Source organism: Ambystoma mexicanum, chromosome 2p (assembly GCF_040938575.1).
Source record: "Ambystoma mexicanum isolate Mex_15411 chromosome 2p, UKY_AmexF1_1, whole genome shotgun sequence".
Lineage (NCBI taxonomy): Eukaryota > Metazoa > Chordata > Amphibia > Caudata > Ambystomatidae > Ambystoma > Ambystoma mexicanum.
The window spans coordinates 1,205,417,174-1,205,435,518 of record NC_090923.1 but is presented as its reverse complement, the minus strand read 5'-3'; positions in this window follow the sequence as shown (position 1 = coordinate 1,205,435,518).

Here is an 18,345-nt window from a genome sequence, read left to right as displayed (position 1 = left end):
AAGTGTAGGGTTATCTCAGCCAGGAACGTTAGTTTTTGAAAGAAAACTGGTCAGACAATAACAATGTTTTTGTGAAAGTCTATTAGGACCCTTGGGATGATGTGCGGGCTAGCCATCAGGAACACTTAATCCCTTTGAAATGGCAGGTACGACTAGCTTAGCATGGATCTCCGAGACCCAGCTGGTCGATGTGATGGCAACCAGGAACACTACCTTCCAGGAGAGGTACCCGAGCTGGGCCATGGACATTGGCTCAAATGGCTTTTTCATGAGGCATGACAATATTGTGTTTAAAACCCAATCCGGAGAAGTCCTTTTTGTTGGAGGAAAGGTTTGGAAGAGGACCTTCAGAAAATGTTTGACCACTCTAGTGCTATAGAGAGGACTGTTATTACTCCTTCTGGTGTACCTTGAGATAGCCGCCAGGTGTACCCATATGGAAGCGTGGGCCAGGCCCTCCTTGCCCAAGGAGAAAAGGTATGGCAGGAGCTCCTCTGGCGTGGCTTAAAGTGGGTTGATGCTGTGTTGGGTGGTGATTTGCTGCCTTGCACACTATATACAGAACCTCTTCCACTTCAGGTTGAATAACTTGTTAGTGGACAGGGCACTGGCCACTGATGGGATGTTCATGCATTTCTGCAGAGTGGTTACATTTCTGAATTCTGCAAAATCAGGAGCAATGTCATTAGGCGCCCACAGTGTGGGGTTGTGATGCAAGACTCTCCTCTGGCCCTGTGAAACGCAAGTCGAATCGGTCAGTCCACTGAGAGCTTGAAGAGATACGAGTACCAGGTCTGGCAAGACCAGTCTGCAGCAATGAGGATTACTTTGCATAGGTGTGCCATGATCATTTGCACTGCCCGGCATAGGTTTGGGAAGGGGGAGGAAGGGAAGCATACACAAATCAACCGTTCCACGGAAGGAGAATGCATCCCCACCAAATAATTCCCTGTTTTTGTTCTATTGTGTGGCAAACAGGTTCACTGATGGGACAGCAGCTTAAGAGTGTTGCAGCAGAGTTGCCATTTATTTGTTTAGCAAACCAAATCTGTCGGCATCAGGATGCTGATGTGTAGAGATTTTCCCGGAGCCGTCCAGAATCCCCACACATGAAGTTGGTCGTCATGTGCACCCCAATCCATCATGGAGCATCTTGTGTGGAGATGGCTCTTGGAACAGCTTTCCTCTGTTGATGTTTGTCCGGTTCTTCCACCACTGGAGCCGTTGTGTCAGCTTGATAGAGATTTGTACTTTGTCCCCCTGGGTACCTGAGACTTGGGACCAATTTGTTACCAGGCACTCCTGCAGGGGTCTCCTCTGGAGCCTGCATTGCAGAATATGAGAAATGCAGGACATCATAGGGTCTTGGGTTTGAAGTTTGGGACCAATGCCATGAGGGTGCCCACCCTTTCTGCGGATGGACGCACTGGGTTCATTTGTATAGAATTCTGCTCAAAGATATACCAGTTTCTGGATGGATGAAGAGAATATTTTTTTTGTAATCGATGCAACAAGGTCCTGGAGGCATTGGATGTCTCTGCTGTGCATTCTTCTGCTTTCGCCATGGTGGGTGCAGTCACCATCCAGATAGGCGTAGACTTAGTGGCCTTACTTGCAGTCTGGCGGCCATTGGCGCGAGGCACTTGTTGAACATGCGTGGTGCTGATTTCAGGCTGAATGGTAGCACCCGTAACTGGTAGTGGGTGCCATTGACACAAAGCACAGATTTCCTGCCTGTGCCTTGGGTGGATGAGAATGTAGAAATATGCATCCTGGAGTTCCAGGAACGCTATCTAGTCGTGGTGTTGGACTTCCTTTATTATATGCTGTAAGGTTACCATGTCTTTTTAGAAGTCCATTAAGTCGTCACAGGTCAAGAATGGGCAGCCACTTGCCGTCTTGTCTGTGGACAACTAACTCCCTTTCCTCTGAACTGCTTTGGAACTTTCTCTACGGCTTTTCTTTGTAGCATATGTTGCACTTCCTTCTACACTTTCTTGTGCGCTTGAGGTTGATGACTTGGTGGGTAGCTTTGTGAATTCTAGCAGGTGGCCGTGCGTTACGGCATCTAGAACACACTTGTCTGATGTTATGAGTCTCCAGTTGTGGGCGTACTACAAGACTTGCCCCCTCACCTTTCAGTGCATAGTCACTGTTGTGCCTTCCCCTGGTGCCCCCTTTGAGAGAGTGAGAGCGAGAGAGAGGTCCGTTTCTGTTGTCGCATCTGCTAAAAGTCCTTAGATCTTCAATAGCCCTGGTACAATCTTTTATATCCTTGGGAATAATGGTGTACCGTCTACTACCTCTGTTGGCAGTGGACGTACCTGCTTTTCCTGAGGCTCCTCTGAAGGGCCCAAAAGACTGGAGACTTTGCAAAGACATTAGAGTGGACTGTGTCCGTGCCTGCCATATGGCCTGGTCTATTTTAGGGCAGAATGAATGTCCCCTTCAAATGCTACTTTGTGGTGGACGTTGGGGCGAACATCCATTCACTTACGCCACGCCTGGCGTCTTAAAAGTACCCAATTGGCCACTCACTTGAACCCAGTCTCAGCGAGGTCCACTGCCATGTTTATGCAGTGGCTGGACTACACCTCGCCCTCGCTTTTCTCTTGTCCCCCGGAAGATGTTAGAGTATGGGCACCAGTTTGTGGCACATCTCTCGATCGTAGCGGATGATTGCGAGGGAATTGGACTCTTTTATGGTGGTCGCTCCCATTGCCAGACCTTTGCTGTCCAATGCGTCCCGTTTTCATGCTTCAATGTCAGGTGGTACTGTGCATTTTTGCTAATCTGACTTGGCTTTGCGACCCGCCGCTGAAACCAGACTCGAGATGTTTGTGAGTTAAGACACTTGGCATGGATTCGGGGGGTTATATTTTTTATCCAGTCGCTGCTTCACTGCCAGAGCTGTAAACTGATGTTTCATGACCTTTAGGCCTTCCTGGCACACATGATCGAGGATTGGTATGGACACTACCGACATCATCCCTCCCCCCCCCCCACACCCCATGTGGTCAAATATAAAAACATTCTTTCACGTCTTCGGAGGCCAGAAAGCCGAACTCTTGGCAGACCCTTGTGACAATATTGTGGAACCCTGCGATTTCATCCGAGTGGGAGGTCTTTGGAACCTCTTCCCCTGGAGGCTTGTCTTCTGGGGAGTCAGTGTCCCAGTCATCCACTTGGGGCGCACGAGTGGAGGTTGATGTGTCATGGGGTCATACACATCTGTGTCGGTTAGTTCTCCTTCCGTGGCTCGCCGAAGGGGGGTGGGGAGCAAGAGCGGTGATTCCATCAGCCAAGTTTATGAACATAGTCTAGGTGTTTGCTCCTACCCCTTGACTCTGGGCAAGGTCATGGTGTTGAGCTTGATGCAGACCTGGACTGTGATTGGTCCCATGGTGAGCGAGTTGCCGACCTGGCCAGACTTTGACCTAGATCTGGGCGGTGATAGTGAGCACTGCAGTAGAGGTGGTGGGAACGGTGGTTGTGGGACGCGGCATCGCTTGGGCATTGGTCAATAGCGACCACTTGTCCGCCTGGTACATGCCTAAGTAGCTTGGTCCTGGGGTAGGATGGAGGGCGGCCTCAAGACCTGGTTGATGCAGGTGGAGACCCGTTTGGTCGCCAACAGGAATGCGTCTTGCTGGGGTGGCCGGCCGGTCTGGTGATCTTATAGCTTCCTGTTCCTGCATTATTACAGACGCCTCAGAGTCTGAGAATTGCATTTGCTGTTCATGCTGTGTCTTGAAAACTATCGATCTCATGTTGCAATATATCCTCCGGAATGAGCTCAGAGTATGTGATGGGCAAAACTGGTGAGGGACGACTTGTTTCTGTGGCCTGTCCAGTACTAGGGCCAGCGCTGGCGTATCACCTTTAGCAGAGACCACCGCTGTCCGTCGTTAAACTTCAGCTGAGGTTTCTTTTGCTTTACCATCGACAACTAGCTGTCTTTCTCCAGGGGCCTTTTGTCCGTCGTTGACTGGGATTTACCCTTTGTGGATGTGCTGGGTGTCTGCAGGTGTTCCGTTGATGTCTGCTCATGCTCTGTAGATAAATTTGTTGACGAGGTTTAGCGTGTTGAGATTGTGGCGACACAGTCGACAAGGTTGTGGCTTGCAGCAAGGGTTTGACAAGTCCAGGTGACTTGGTATGCCCCACGGGCTTGTGAGGGACTTGCGCCTCGGATTAGGTCACCATCTACAGGGTTGGTACCGGTGCTTTAACCTGCCCTGAGGATTTGGAATGCCTGGGAGATTTTTTTATGTCCTACTGGCCTTGGCATCCCCGACGGCACCGCCATAGTTGTTTTCCCCATAGACGGGGTGTCAGACACTTGGATTTGGTCGCGTTAGGTAAGATTTTCACCTTTATGATAAATCTTCCTGACTTGTGTCAACCCCAGAACTTTTTGCTTGGACTTGGTAATTATTTTACCTAGTCCCTAGGTGAGTGGGAATCTTTTTCTCCCTCTCACCTAGTCTTTTAATCTTTATGGGTGACCTTTTTATGTCTCCAGATAGTGAATGATTGAAGATATCGTTTCCTTTAATTTTGGACTAATATACTATGGCTGCACACAGCATTTTAAACGCTGTGGCTTCATTTTAATTCTTTTATTTCTTGGGTGAACTATTCCCAAGAAGTAAAGTAGGATTCACGTCTCCTTTACATTGATTTAAGTGAGCCAGCACATCCCACCTTATGTGGAGTGCTGGAGGGGTACAATGTATACCCTTTCTTACTAACCTGGTAACATTTTCATTACAAATGCAAGTTTACTTGAATGGCTGGTGGCAGTTTTACCTTACTTTTTAGTCTGATTACTGTGAGGCTGTTTAAATCGACCTCGGCAATGCACAGAAGGGAAAATTGTGTTAGAATGGTATCCCCCCCAACCCCCCCATTTTTCATTTGCTTGTTGTTTAAGGTCTTCCCTGGCCATTCTAGGCAGGAACGATCTCGTGGAAATGTTGTCTTTGGCAGGAATCCATCTTTCACCTTGCCTGAAAGAAACCAAGTCCCAATGGGAGCGGGGTGGTGAGGGGCTGGCTGTACCGAATGGACAGCCAAACCACCCCTTTCTGTAAACTGCACGGGGAGTTTGCATAAGTTGCGCTGTAGTTCGTGATAAATGCTCCAGACCTGGAAGCTGCGGACAAGTTAACCACAGGAGCTCAATATGAACAGGAAGATAAAGAAAATACGTCTGTAGTGATTTCCAGCAACCGGAGAGCCTGCTGTGTAACTTGAGACTGATGCAAACTTTCCTTCCAATCAACCTTGGGGTACTGAGTGCAACGACTCCTACCCAGAGGCTGGTGAGATCCACTGGTCTCGATAAGACCTGCATTTTGATCCATCCCATGACATGCTGCAACCTTGCAGGGCTGCAAACTGCAAATACCCTGGGACCTTGAGTCTGAGTGCAGTGCATGGTCTTCCAATGACCGAACCTCACTGAAACTTTGGTGGACTCCTGCTGGATCTCCAGAGACACGATTCAAATCCCTGAAGTCCCCTCAACCAGAGTGCAGGACCGAGACAGTAAAGAGAATCAGACCATCGATATTTGCTCTTCATCAGGCTGCTGTAAAAATGCACCAAATCCAGAGCCACGAGAAAGCGCGAAGTCTCCTTGGCTGGAAACCACCTCCGACAACTGCTGCTGAAAGTTCCCAGGGAGGAATCCATAGACAGTACCCCGTGGACACTACGGATAGGATCCAGGTGTCCGCAAACTTCTGATGCCAAAACCATGAAGGGCAACCCTGCCCCCCCCCCCCACCACCACCATCACCAAACACACCTGGACCCGAACAGCCATGTCATGCCTTCATTCCCTCTGAGGCTGTTGCAGAGGAGGGGGACTGAAAGAAGTAGTTGCCCCCCCCCCTTTTGTTGTTTGCGCCGGTTCGGACTCAGAACGGTCAGGCTGTCTGGACCTCCGTTCTTGGAAGCCCCGGAACCCACCAAACACCCGCCCCCTTATCTGATCATTGATGCAATTGGGTGTAAGCCTTGGGCATGGCCTTCATAAGGATAAAGACTTTGCAGTTTTGGAACTGTTCTTTTGATCTAGCTCCTCATCGGTGGTGGAGTGAAAGAGGTCGCCACCCTCGAATGGAAGCTCGCATATGCGTTCCTGGACATCCGGGTTGAATTTGGTAGCCCGTAGCCAGGCAGTCCTAATGTCCGTGGCGATGCATATAGCCCGGCCAGAGGTGTCAATGTGGGCCATGGTGGCTCCATGATGTTCTGCGCCACCAATTTAGCCTCTGCCAGCCCCGCCTTGAAACGTGCCTGGCTCTGCACCGGAAGTTCTAGACGGAAATCAGCTACTTCCTGCCAAAGCCTCTGGTCAACAGCTGCCAGCATGGCATCCGCATTGGATTGTCAAAGGTCTCATCTAGAAGCACTGAGATGCTTGGAATAGAGTGACGCCGCAGCGATCATGGAAGAGTACTGTTGAGGGTGTGCCGACAGCAAGAGTGAATCCCCTCTCCATTTGCCTATACTTGGCGTTGAGGCGCCGATTGACAGGCTGGGCCAAATGGGGCTTAAGCCATCTTTTTTGGCCAAGGCGACAACGTCCTGCATCAGGATCCCTGTTCTAGCCACGGGGCACAGAGCTAGGACCTCAGCCAGGATCCCCGCCTCCGGTTGGTCAAGTTTGGGAAGCCCCAAATACTCTGCCAAACCTGCGAGCCGTTCACTGAAAGCCTTGGCTGAAGACAGCATGTCAGGGTCCTCTTCCTAGTCAGTGTCCACAAGGGTGTCCGGTTGGTCCGGAGTGGTTGGAAGAGTGCTGGGCACCGAGGGCTGCGGTGTGGAGACCGGAGCCGGTGGCTGCAGCGGAGGCTAGTGTGTAACCGCCTGAACTTTTGGAGGCAGGGCAGCCGGAATCAAAGGAGCCGGCAAGGGCAGCAGGAGCTGCACGGGGGGCTGCAGCACTGGAGCCATAGGAGGAATGACTATAGGCGCAGGCAGAGAGGCAGGAGGGAGCATGTCCCTAATCACATCCTGAAGGATGGCCCCCATCTGAAGAGATCTCATGAGATTGAGTAACTTTTCAAAAAACCTGTCCTCACAGGCCAGTGGGCTGGCAGGTGATGTTGACGGGGTAGTGGGCACCTGCTGGGGCCGGTGCGTACTCAGTCTTGCCGGTCGCAGGGTAAACCTGCCCTGCGATGCTGATGGATAATCTGTAGGCTGTGTACCTGGTTGAGACGAGCCCTACCTTAAACTCGTTCTCCCACCTGTTCTGCACCAAGGGGCAGTATCGGACCAGCAGCCATTTTGTCTGACTCGGCGGCCATCTTGTCGAGCTGAGGTCCTGGTGCTTGGGGGCCCGGCCTCCTCCAGGCCTCTTGGCGGTGAAGCATGAGACCTACTCTGCACCTCAGGACGGGGCCTGGTAGGTGTGTTGCCCTCGGCAGCATCACCGCTAGTGCTTCATGCAGGCGCCCCTTCAGACATCTGGTAAAAGAACCTTGCATTCCCTCAGCAATGTCCGCAGAAGGATCTAATGACCACTCGGCCTTGCAGCCGGTAGCTGAACTAGCCTCGTAGCAGTGCTGGTGAGAGAACCTAAAAGGTTCCTCCCACTCTGGGGTTTCCTTGGGAAGGAGTCACCTTTGTGGGGTGCGATGGAAAAAAGCAGCTCTATATTGGACATTGATTTATGTCTGACGAAGTCCTTCAAGTCCTCTGTAGACAACTTCTCAAAGAGCTCCCTCCACCGAGCTGGCTAGCCTGTTCTTCAGAGTATGCAGAGGGAGTAAGCGCGTTGCACGCGGAACAACACTCCCAGCCATGGTCTGGGCCAAGGCAGGAGAGACAAAAGAGCGTGGTGATTGGACATAGGAAGAGCCCCTCACAGGTTGGACACCTGCTGAAGCCTGCTGAAATCAACATGGGCTGGCGAGGAGAGTGGCGCCAGAGGACCGAGTACCTGATTGATAAAAGAAGACAAAAAGACAGAAGAACGTATCGGGGGAAGAGCGCATTGTATTACATGGCCGAAGCCAAACCCAGGATCGCTGGTGAAATCGGCACGTTGCCGATGTGGAAAAGGGGACGGAGGTGTGGCACCAGTGGGTGGGGTAAGGGGAGTGCATGCTCCCAGGGCCACACCCCCATGCGCCTCTAAATTTAAAGGGGAAGGTTTTTTCTGGTGAAAAAGGTTCCGTCTCCTGTCCCTAGTGAGGGACACCCATGCAGTATGGAGGAGAGGATGGGACATAAAAGAGTAGTATCTGGTCCTCGGACAGGTGGTCAAAAATGTCTAAGGAGTGCTTGGCGAGGACGTGCACTGATCAGTAGGCTTCTTACGTCTCATTTCTGGGTTGGCTAGGCTGCTTGCCATCGGGTTGTTCAAGGTTCCTTTTGTTGGTTTCCCAGGGCTCCACGTTGAGGCTGTCTGAATCAAAGAAACTTTGCAGGCTCTTGGGGTCCCACACATCCATCAGTTCCTACAGCATTGTAGTGGTGTATGGTGCAGAAGGTCTAGTGATGAAAGAACCAATAGGCATGGATTCTGGCGGGTCCAGTCTCCTGGTTAGTTGGATGGCTGTTGGGGTAAATTTAGGTAAGGGTGTTGGGTTTTTGAGGAGTTCCGTTTCTCAGACCAATGTTTGGTCATAATAATGTGGCTTAGCTGAGTGCTTCAGGCGGTATCTGGCAATAGAAGGAAGTCATTGGTCGCAATGGAGAGGTAGTCTGAAGCCTGGCATCTTGGGGTGACTGATCAAAAGGGGAAGTGAGCGATGCTTCCAATTCGCTGATTTTGCTAGCTTTGCAGTTTCTAAGCATCTTACCCACTGTGTTTTCACCATGTAAGTGAGGGGGTGATATTGTACGTAGAGATGGGAGGGGTGATATTTACCTTTAGATTTTCTTCAGGCCTGCATTTGTGGGTTTGTTTTTAGGATTTCCTGGAGAAGACTGCAATGGAAAAAAGGATATGCCCAAAAAAGGGCAGCGATGCTAGATGAAAAAAAAACAGTTATAGGTTAAAGGATCGAATGACAAAAGGTTTGAGTCAAAAGGACCCCCAAAACCCCATTTTTGGTGTAAAAACCACTTTTTTTTTTACTGATACGGAAGCCAAAAAAATGATATATATATATATATATATATTATATTGAAAGAAAAGGATCGAATGACAAAAGGTTCGAGTCAAAAGGATGGAAAAAAGGTTGAATGCCTTTTTTAAAATGTATATATATATATATATATGGGATACATTACTCACCGTAATCGTATTTCTGATGCTTGTATCTGCTTAGATTCACATGCTGTGCATAGGCCGACATCTAGTGGAAGCTGCGGAGTATTACAGTTTGTTTTTCGAAAATCGAAAAAGGGCGTCGACACAGGGCGTGCCAGTAATACTATCCCTAGTGTGACGTCCACTGTACCCATGATCCCTCACGCGTCTAGGATCCCCAGATTGTGTTTTTCCTGACATGAGGTAGCATGAGGAGTAGCGGGAGTACAGATAGTCCAAGCAGATAGACAGAAAGGTAAGACTACAAGCAACCATGCGCCTTCTCTCGGAGGGGAGGAAGGGTGGGTCGCATGTTAATCTAAGCAGATACAAGCATCAGAAATACGATTACGGTGAGTAATGTATCCCTTCTGAGGCTTGTGGAATCTGCTTAGATCACATGCTGTGCATAGATTAGCGAGCAGTACCAGAAGAAGGAGGTGGGATGTGAGAAGGGTCATGAGCAAACAGGTGTCTTAGAACCGCTTGTCCCACTTGTGTATCTGTCTTGGAATGAGTGTCAATGCAGTAATGCTGAGTAAAAGTGTGAATAGAGCTCCAAGTAGCTGCTTTGCAAATGGTGTCGAGGGGAACATTTGCAATGAAAGCCAGAGTGGCCCCAATGCCTCTAGTAGAGTGGGCCCTTGGTGTAAACGGCAGAGTCTTTTTTGAAAGAGAGTAACACAGCTGTATACAGTTGATAATCCACTTAGAGATAGCGCCCTTAGAGACGCGATCCCCCTCTCTGCCTGTAGCTACGGAGACAAACAGTTGATCTGTTTTCCTTAGCGGTCTGGTTTTATTTACATAGTATAAGACCGCCCTACGCACATCTAGGGTGTGTAGTTTCACCTCAGCCGAGCTTTGTGGGTTTTGGAAGAAAGCCGGAAGCTCGATGGACTGGTTTACATGGAACTTGGATATGAATTTTGGTGAGAACCTAGGGTGTGTGCGTAAAACCAGTTTGTCCTTGTGGATAGTAAAGAAAGGATCTTGCACTGACAGAGCCTGAATTTCACTGACCCTTCTTATGGAGGTAATGGCTACTAAGAAGGCCGTTTTATAAGTCAGGTGTTTGAGACTACTTTTATGCATGGGTTCGAAGGGGGGCCCCATGAGCTTAGCTAGCACCACGTTGAGGTCCCATCCTGGCGGTGGGTTCGAAATAGGAGGGTGAAGTCTCTTTACTCCTTCCATGAAGGCTTTAACCACTGGTACTTTCCACCACGAGACCCTGTTATGGGATGTGGTGTAAGCCGAGAGGGCTGCCAGGTGTACTTTCAGAGAGTTAAAAACCAACCCTGCATCCAGCAGGTGGAGCATGTATGTTACAACGTTGGAAGGAGTGCAATCAACCGGGTTGATTTGTTTATTCTGGCACCAGATAACGAATCTTTTCCACTTGTCAAAGTAACAGTGTCTTGTATTTGGTTTCCTAGACTCTTTTAGAATGTCCATACACCTCTGTGGTAATTTGAGATGTCCAAACTCTATGACTTCAGGAGCCATGCTGCTAGGTTCATAGAGTTGGGTTCCTGATGCAGTGTTTGACCTTGTTGCTGGGACAGAAGGTTGTACCAGGCTGGGAGTCTGATGGGGTCGCACACCGCCATCCTGCGTAGGTGTGGAAACCATGGTTGTCTCGCCCACATGGGAGCAACTAGGATGAGCGTCATTGATTCCTTGTTCATCTTGTACACCACCTTCCTGATGAGGAGTTGGTGGAAAAGCGTACGCAAACATCCCTGACCAGTTCATCCATAGGGCATTCCCCTGGGAGTCCGTTTGGGGGAACCTGGATGCAAATCCTGGGCATTGTTTGTTTTCGCTTGTGGTGAATAGGTCTATAGTGGGGAAACCCCACTGAGAGAAGAGATCTTCTACTACGTCTCTGTGAAGGACCCATTCGTGTTCTTCTGGGAGGGGGTCTCCGCTTAGAGCATCCGCTAGGGAATTGAGCTCCCCTGGAACATGTTGCGATGACAGGAAGATGTTCCGTCTGAGTGCCCATATCCATATTTTCTGGGCAAGCTTGGACAGATTTGGCGAACGAGTCCCTCCTTGCTTGTTCAGATAGAACATGGCTGTCGTGCTGTCCGTCCTGATCTGCACCGACAAGTTCAGTAGATGGGGCTCGAACGCCTGCAGCGCTCGGAATACTGCCAGAAGCTCTAGCAGATTGATGTGGTTCTTGGCTACTGAGTGAGACCAGAGACCCTGAGCTGTGTGGTGGAGATGGTGAGCTCCCCACCCAGTCAGGCATGCATCTGTAGTAACCACTGCCTGTACTTCGGGATCGTAAAAGGGTTTCCCCTTTGCGAGATTCTCTCTTGTCCACCAGTGTAGGCTCTGTACGAGTGTTGGCGAAACGACCACTAGATCGTCCCACTGACCACTTGCCTGAGACCACTGTTTCGCCAACCATTCCTGCATGGGACGCATGCGCAGACGCGCGTGGGGGACCAGGTAAATGCATGACGCCATCATGCCCAGTAACCGCATAGCTTTGCGTACTGTTATCTGTTGACCTGACTGATAATGCGGAATTTGCAGAAGTATATTCCGAATTCTTTCTTCCGAAGGGAAGGTCAATTCTCTCTGAGTATCTAGGATAGCTCCTAGAAACTGTTTTGAGGTGCTTGGCACGAGAATTGACTTCTTCTCGTTGATAGAGAAGCCTAATTCGTGGAGGAGGTCGATAGTCCTCTGAATGTTTGATCTGCAGATTCCTGGGGTTTCCCCCGTTATGAGCCAGTCGTCTAGATAAGGGTACACTGGGATTGCCTCCCTGCGTAGGTGTGCAGCTGCCACCGCCAGTACCTTGGTGAATACCCTTGGTGCTGAAGCTATCCCGAAGGGCAGTACCTTGAATTGGTAGTGGCGACTGTCCACCTTGAAGCGCAAGTATTTTCTGTGCGCCGGGAGCATGGAAATATGAAAATAGGCATCTTTCATATCCAAGGTTGCCATGTAATCCCCCTTTTTTAGGAGTGGGATTACCTCTTGTAGCGTGGTCATACGGAATTTTTGGGGCTTGACATACTTGTTGGCAGGCCGTAAGTCCAATACTGGGCGCATTGTTAAATCTTTCTTTGGCACAAGGAAGTAAGTTGAATAGATACCCTTGTTTACCTGGTGTCCTGGGACGAGTTCTATCGCGTCCTTTAGGAGCAGATTGTAGATTTCCTCGAGGAGGATCTTTTGATGTTCTAAAGAGTGGACTTTTTGTCTTGGAGGGTGGTTTCGGGGACGTTGCAGTAGTTCTATACAGTACCCCTTGGATACCGTCGACAGCACCCATCTGTCGGATGTTATCCCTTCCCATGCCTGGGTGAAGCTGGATATTCGTCCCCCTACTGGGGTTGCATGGGAAGGGACCCTGAAATGAGCGTCACTGCTTTGGTGGAGGCGTGCTGCCTCCTTTACTGGGGCTGCCTCTGCCTCTACCACGTCCTCTTCTACTAGCCCTACCATACCCCTGGGTAGACTGTTGTGAGTTGGTGTTCCACTGTGTACCCTGGGTGTGGGAATAGCTATTTCCTCTATTGGAATTTTGGCCGCGGGGGCGACGAAAATTGCCGTTCCCTCTTTGGTTAGGTGGTTTTGTAGTTAACTGGCCAAGGGATTTGAGGGTGTCGAATTCCTCCTTAGCGTTTTTTAGTGCGTCCTCGACTGCCTTTCCAAACAGGAGATCACTTTCCACTGGTTTGTCTAAGAGTGCAGCTTGTGTTTCTGCCCTGAATCCCGACTGCCTCAACCAAGCATGTCTTTTGATGACAGTACCCTCTGCTATAATTCTACCCGCATTGTCTGCGGCGTCTAAAGTTGCTTTTAAAATGCAGCCTGAGACGTTTCTTCCCTCTGCACTAATGCGAGATAGCTGGCTCTTAAGGGGTTCGGGAGCGGAATCTATTAGTGCTGCCACTTCTTCCCACTGATGGCAGTTGTAGCTGGCCAACAGTGTGGTGGAATTCGCGATTCTGGTTTGGTAGGCTGCCGTGGAAGCTACTTTTCTACCAAAACCATAGAGTTTCTTACTTTCCTTGTCGGGGGGAGCCTCCGAGGAAGATAATGGGGTTCCAGCTCTCTTGCGGGTGTTAGTTACGACTAGAGAGTCTGGCTTAAGTTGGCCTCTAATATATAGAGGGTCCGACTGGGCTGCTTTAAACAGCTTCTCTACTCTCGGGTTTACAGGTCTTGTCAGGTTTGGGTTGACAAGGGATGGTGCTATTCTGCGTTGAATAGATTTCAGGATGGGAATGGTCTGGGCTACTGTCTTCCTTTCCCCTATTAGTTCCTCCGCGAAGTCCCTCTCTTCTTGGACACCTTGTGTGTCTATGTGGAAGTGGTTAGCTGCCCGAGAGAGCAGTTCATTCAGGAGGGGCTGATTATCTATTGGGGAATCAGACACTGGGGCTTCCCTTTCGACTGGTGAGTCCATTCTGAAAATATCTGGGCTATTTTCTGGCTCATCCTCGTCTTCGTCCTCCCCGTAATAATCTGACACTGCGAGATCTTCTGGTGTCTCAAAATCCTGGCCCTCTATAAGGGAAGAGTCTCCTTGGCCTGTAGGGAAAAGGCAAGAATAGGGTTGGACCTCGAAGGGGTCTGAAGCCTTTAATGGTGTCTCGACCCGGGGCCTTTTATTTGAAGGGATAGGGTCCCTTGAACCTGAGGGAGAAGATTCCTGAGGGTTTAAAGCTAGTAGTTGGTCAGGGTGTCTTTCGAAGAAATTTGCTAAGGAGGACATCCTTGACATTACTCTGTCAATGTCCTCGCATGACCAGAGTTTTGAGTTTGGGGTGACCCTGCTGGAACTCTCTATGGACTGTCCCTGAGAAGACTTGGACGGGGAAGTCAGTTCTATTGTTGTGGGGGATTGCAAGGGTTGTTTCCTTTGTTGCTTACCCCCTTCCCCGTGGGTGGAAGTGTGTTTACCCTTTCCCTTATCTTTCGACGCCTGGCGTCGAGGATCGGAGGTGGAATCCCTGTGTTTCGAACTAGGCTTCTCCTCACTCCCAAGTGATGTACCCTTTCCCTGGGATGCAGGCTGGGGATGGAAGCCGTGTTCGTCTCCGGACGAGTGATCTTCCGTGATGTTAATGGGCGAGGCACTATGTGCAAGTGTGGAGGCTTGCCTGACGTCGTGCGGCGACCTCGACCGGGACCGCCCAGAGGACGTCCTTTCGGACCGCTCCTTCTGTGCCTCTTTCCGAGGTTTCGACGACGTCGAATCTCGGGTGGCTTTTTTGTGTTTAGCGTGTGTATGTGTAACGCTCTTGTCGCCGGGGGACTTCCCCATAGTCGCCGGGACGGACGACCTTCCGAGGCCGGGGACGTGCGTTAGGCTGTCTTTCGACGCCTTGGTGCCCTCGCCGTCCGAAAGTCCGGCGTCGCTGCCGTCGCTGAAGGTACCCTCCGCCTCCATAGCTGCTAGCTTGGCGTGGTGGGCCCAACGCTTGGTGGAGCGGTCCTTAAGAGTTTTGGTCTTAAACCTGCTACAGGCCCTGCAACCCGCCTCGGGGTGGTCTCTGGGCAGGCAAAGGTTGCACGTAGCGTGCTTATCTACCCAAGGGTATTTCTTATTACACTTGGGGCAAAACTGAAAGGGCGTACCCTCCATACGCGCCTGTGGGCAGCGGGCAAGTGTGTGTAGGTAAGAAGGTGTCTATAACCGAGTGTGGAAGTGTACCACCCCCCACTCTCCCTACTTGTAGGGCCGAGGCCAGCGGCCCAGGCCCGAGCCGAGGCGGAAGCCTCAAGGCCCAATCCGTCGGGTTTCGACGTTGATCTCCTCCCCGGTTCGGCGTCGAGATGCTGGTCGACGTAAGGGTGACAAAACGGGGCAAATTAGAATTAGTTTTAAGTGTAAATATGGCAAAGCCAGGGAACTCCGATGAAGTGCTTCCGACCAGAATGGCGGAAAAAAACAATCTGGGGATCCTAGACGCGTGAGGGATCATGGGTACAGTGGACGTCACACTAGGGATAGTATTACTGGCACGCCCTGTGTCGACGCCCTTTTTCGATTTTCGAAAAACAAACTGTAATACTCCGCAGCTTCCACTAGATGTCGGCCTATGCACAGCATGTGATCTAAGCAGATTCCACAAGCCTCAGAAATATATATATATATATATATACATACATATATACATACATATATACATTTACATATATATACATACATACGACAATGCATTACTTACCGTAAAAGCATTTCTGATGATTGTATCTGCTTAGATTCACATACTGTGCATAGGTCCGACATCCAGTGGTCACTGCGGAGTATTGCATTTTGTTTTTCGTAGTCGAAAAGGGACGTCGACAAGGCGTGTCTGAAATACTATCCCTATAGTGACGTGTGTTGTACCCACAATCCCTCACGCGTCGAGGTCCCTCTGTATTTTTCTGCCCTGAGGGAGCCTTCTAGACGTGAGTGAGTACAGAAAAGAGAGATATAAAAGGAAGTCTATGTTCCTTCCATCCGAGCCGGGGGGGGGGGGGGGGGGTTGGGGAAGGGTCGGCGCATGTGAATCTAAGTAGATACAATCATCAGAAATGCTTTTACGGTAAGTAATGCATTGTCTTCTGATGCTTGTTAATCTGCTTAGAATCACATGCTGTGCATAGACTAGCGAGCAGTACCCGGAGTTGGCGGTGGGTTATGTGAAGGAATAGTAGAGAAAAGATGTCTTAATACTGCCTGACCCGCCTGGGAGTCAGATCTCGAGTGTGCATCTAGACAGTACTGTTTTGTAAAGGTGTGCACAGAACTCCAGGTAGCCGCTTTGCAGATGGACTCAAGGGGAACATTTGCAATGAATGCTATGGACGCCCCCGTGCCTCGAGTAGTGTGCGCTCTAGGCTTAAAGGGCAGTTCTCTCTTAGCAAGAGTATAGCAGAGAGTGATGCATTGAACAATCCATCTAGAAATAGTGGACTTTGAAACTGCATCCCCTTCTCTTCCTGCTGCCACCGAGACGAAGAACTGATTAGTCTTCCTCAGTGGTCTGGTTCTTTCCATGTATAACATGACCGCTCTGCGCACATCTAGTGTGTGCAGAGTTTTTTCTCCCAAGTTGGAAGGATTTTGAAAGAACGTTGGCAGTTCTATAGACTGGTTTACGTGGAATTTCTATATGAATTTCGGAGCAAACCTTGGGTGCGTGCGTAGAACCACCTTATGTCTGTGAACTGTAACGAAGGGGTCTAGAACAGAAAGAGCCTGTAGTTCACTTACCCTCCTGATGGAGGTGATAGCTATTAAAAAAGCAGTCTTAAGAGTGAGGTCTTTACGAGATGATTTGTGCATGGGTTCGAAAGGTGAGCCCATGAGTCTGGTAAGTACCACGTTAAGGTCCCATCCGGGAGCTGGGTCAGCTATCGGGGGGTGTATTCTCTTTATTCCCTCCATGAAGGCCTTTATAACAGGGATCTTCCACCACGACACCTTGAGTTGGGAAGTGGTGTATGCAGAAAGTGCCGCTAGGTGGACTTTAATGGAATTGAACACTAGACCTGAATCCAATAAGTGGGTCAGGTATAGAACAATATGTGTGGGAGAGCAGTCAATTGGGTTGATGCCTTTCCCTCTGCACCAGATGACAAATCTACTCCACTTGCTAGAGTAGCAGTGGCGAGTGTTAGGTTTTCTGGCTTCCCCGAGAATGTCCATACATCTCTGCGGGAGCAGTAGATGTCCGAATTCTATGATCTCAGGAGCCAAGCTGCTAAATTCATGTTCTGGGGGCATGGATGCAGAGTCCTGCCCTTGTCTTGTGACAGCATGTTGTACGGGCAGGGGAGTTTCACTGGGGGAAGATAGAGACATCTCCATCAAGTGAGCGAACCATGGCTGTCGGGCCCACATTGGGGCCACCAGTATCATGGTTACTTGTTCCTGGTGCATCTTGTGCACCACCTTGTTGAGAAGGGGAGTCGGGGGAAAAGCGTAAACAAATTTCCCTGACCATTGCATCGACAGACCGTTCCCCTTGGATTGGTTCTGGGGGTACCTGGAGGCGTAACTTAGGCATTGTGAGTTCTCCAGGTTTGCGAATAGGTCTATTTCTGGGAATCCCCATTGTGCGAAGACGATGTCTTCGTGCATTCGCCATTCGTACTCTTCGGACAGGGGGAAATCTCTGCTGAGTTTGTCTGCCAGCAGATTGAGTTCCCCTGGTACATGTTCTGACAGTAGGAACATGTTTTGTTTGAGAGCCCACTTCCATATATTTTGGGCCAGTTTGGACAGTCCTGGAGCGTGGGTGCCCCCTGCTTGTTGATGTAGTACATGGCTGTGGTGCTGTCTGTAAGGACCAACACAGTTTTGCCTTGTAGGTGTTCCTGGAAGGCTTTTAGCGCCTTGAACACAGCTAGTAGCTCCAGTAGATTTATGTGTTTGGATGCTACGTTCGGAGTCCACACTCCGTGAGCAGTCTGATGGGATAGGTGAGCCCCCCATCCTGTTAGGGATGCATCTGTGGTTAGAGTGGCTTCCGCCTCGGGTGTGGCAAAGGGTTTCCCTTTTTCCAGGTTTTCCTTTGTCCACCATCGTAGCGAGAGAACCAAGGCCTGCGAGACCACCACTGGATCGTCCCATAATCCGCTGGCCTGACACCACTGGCTGTTGAGCCACTCTTGCATAGGGCGCATGCGCAGGCGCGCGTGAGGTACCAAATAAATACACAACGTCATCATGCCTAGCAAGCGCATTGCTTTGCGTACCGTCACCTCTTGACCGGTCACATATTGAGGGATCTGAAACAGCATGTTTTGGACCCTCTCATTGGAGGGGAAGACGAGGCCGTCCTTTGTTTGAATTAGAGCCCCTAGGAATTGTTTGACTTGGCTGGGGTCTAAGCTGGACTTTTTTTCGTTGATGGAGAAGCCCAACTGGAATAAAAGGTCTACCGTCTTTTGGGTATTGGAGAAGCATGTTTCGTAAGAATCCCGTTATGAGCCAGTCGTCGAGGTAAGGGTAAACTGGGATGGACAACCTGCGCAGGTGGGCCGCTGCCACTGCCGGTACCTTCGTGAATACCCTTGGTGCTGATGCTATGCCG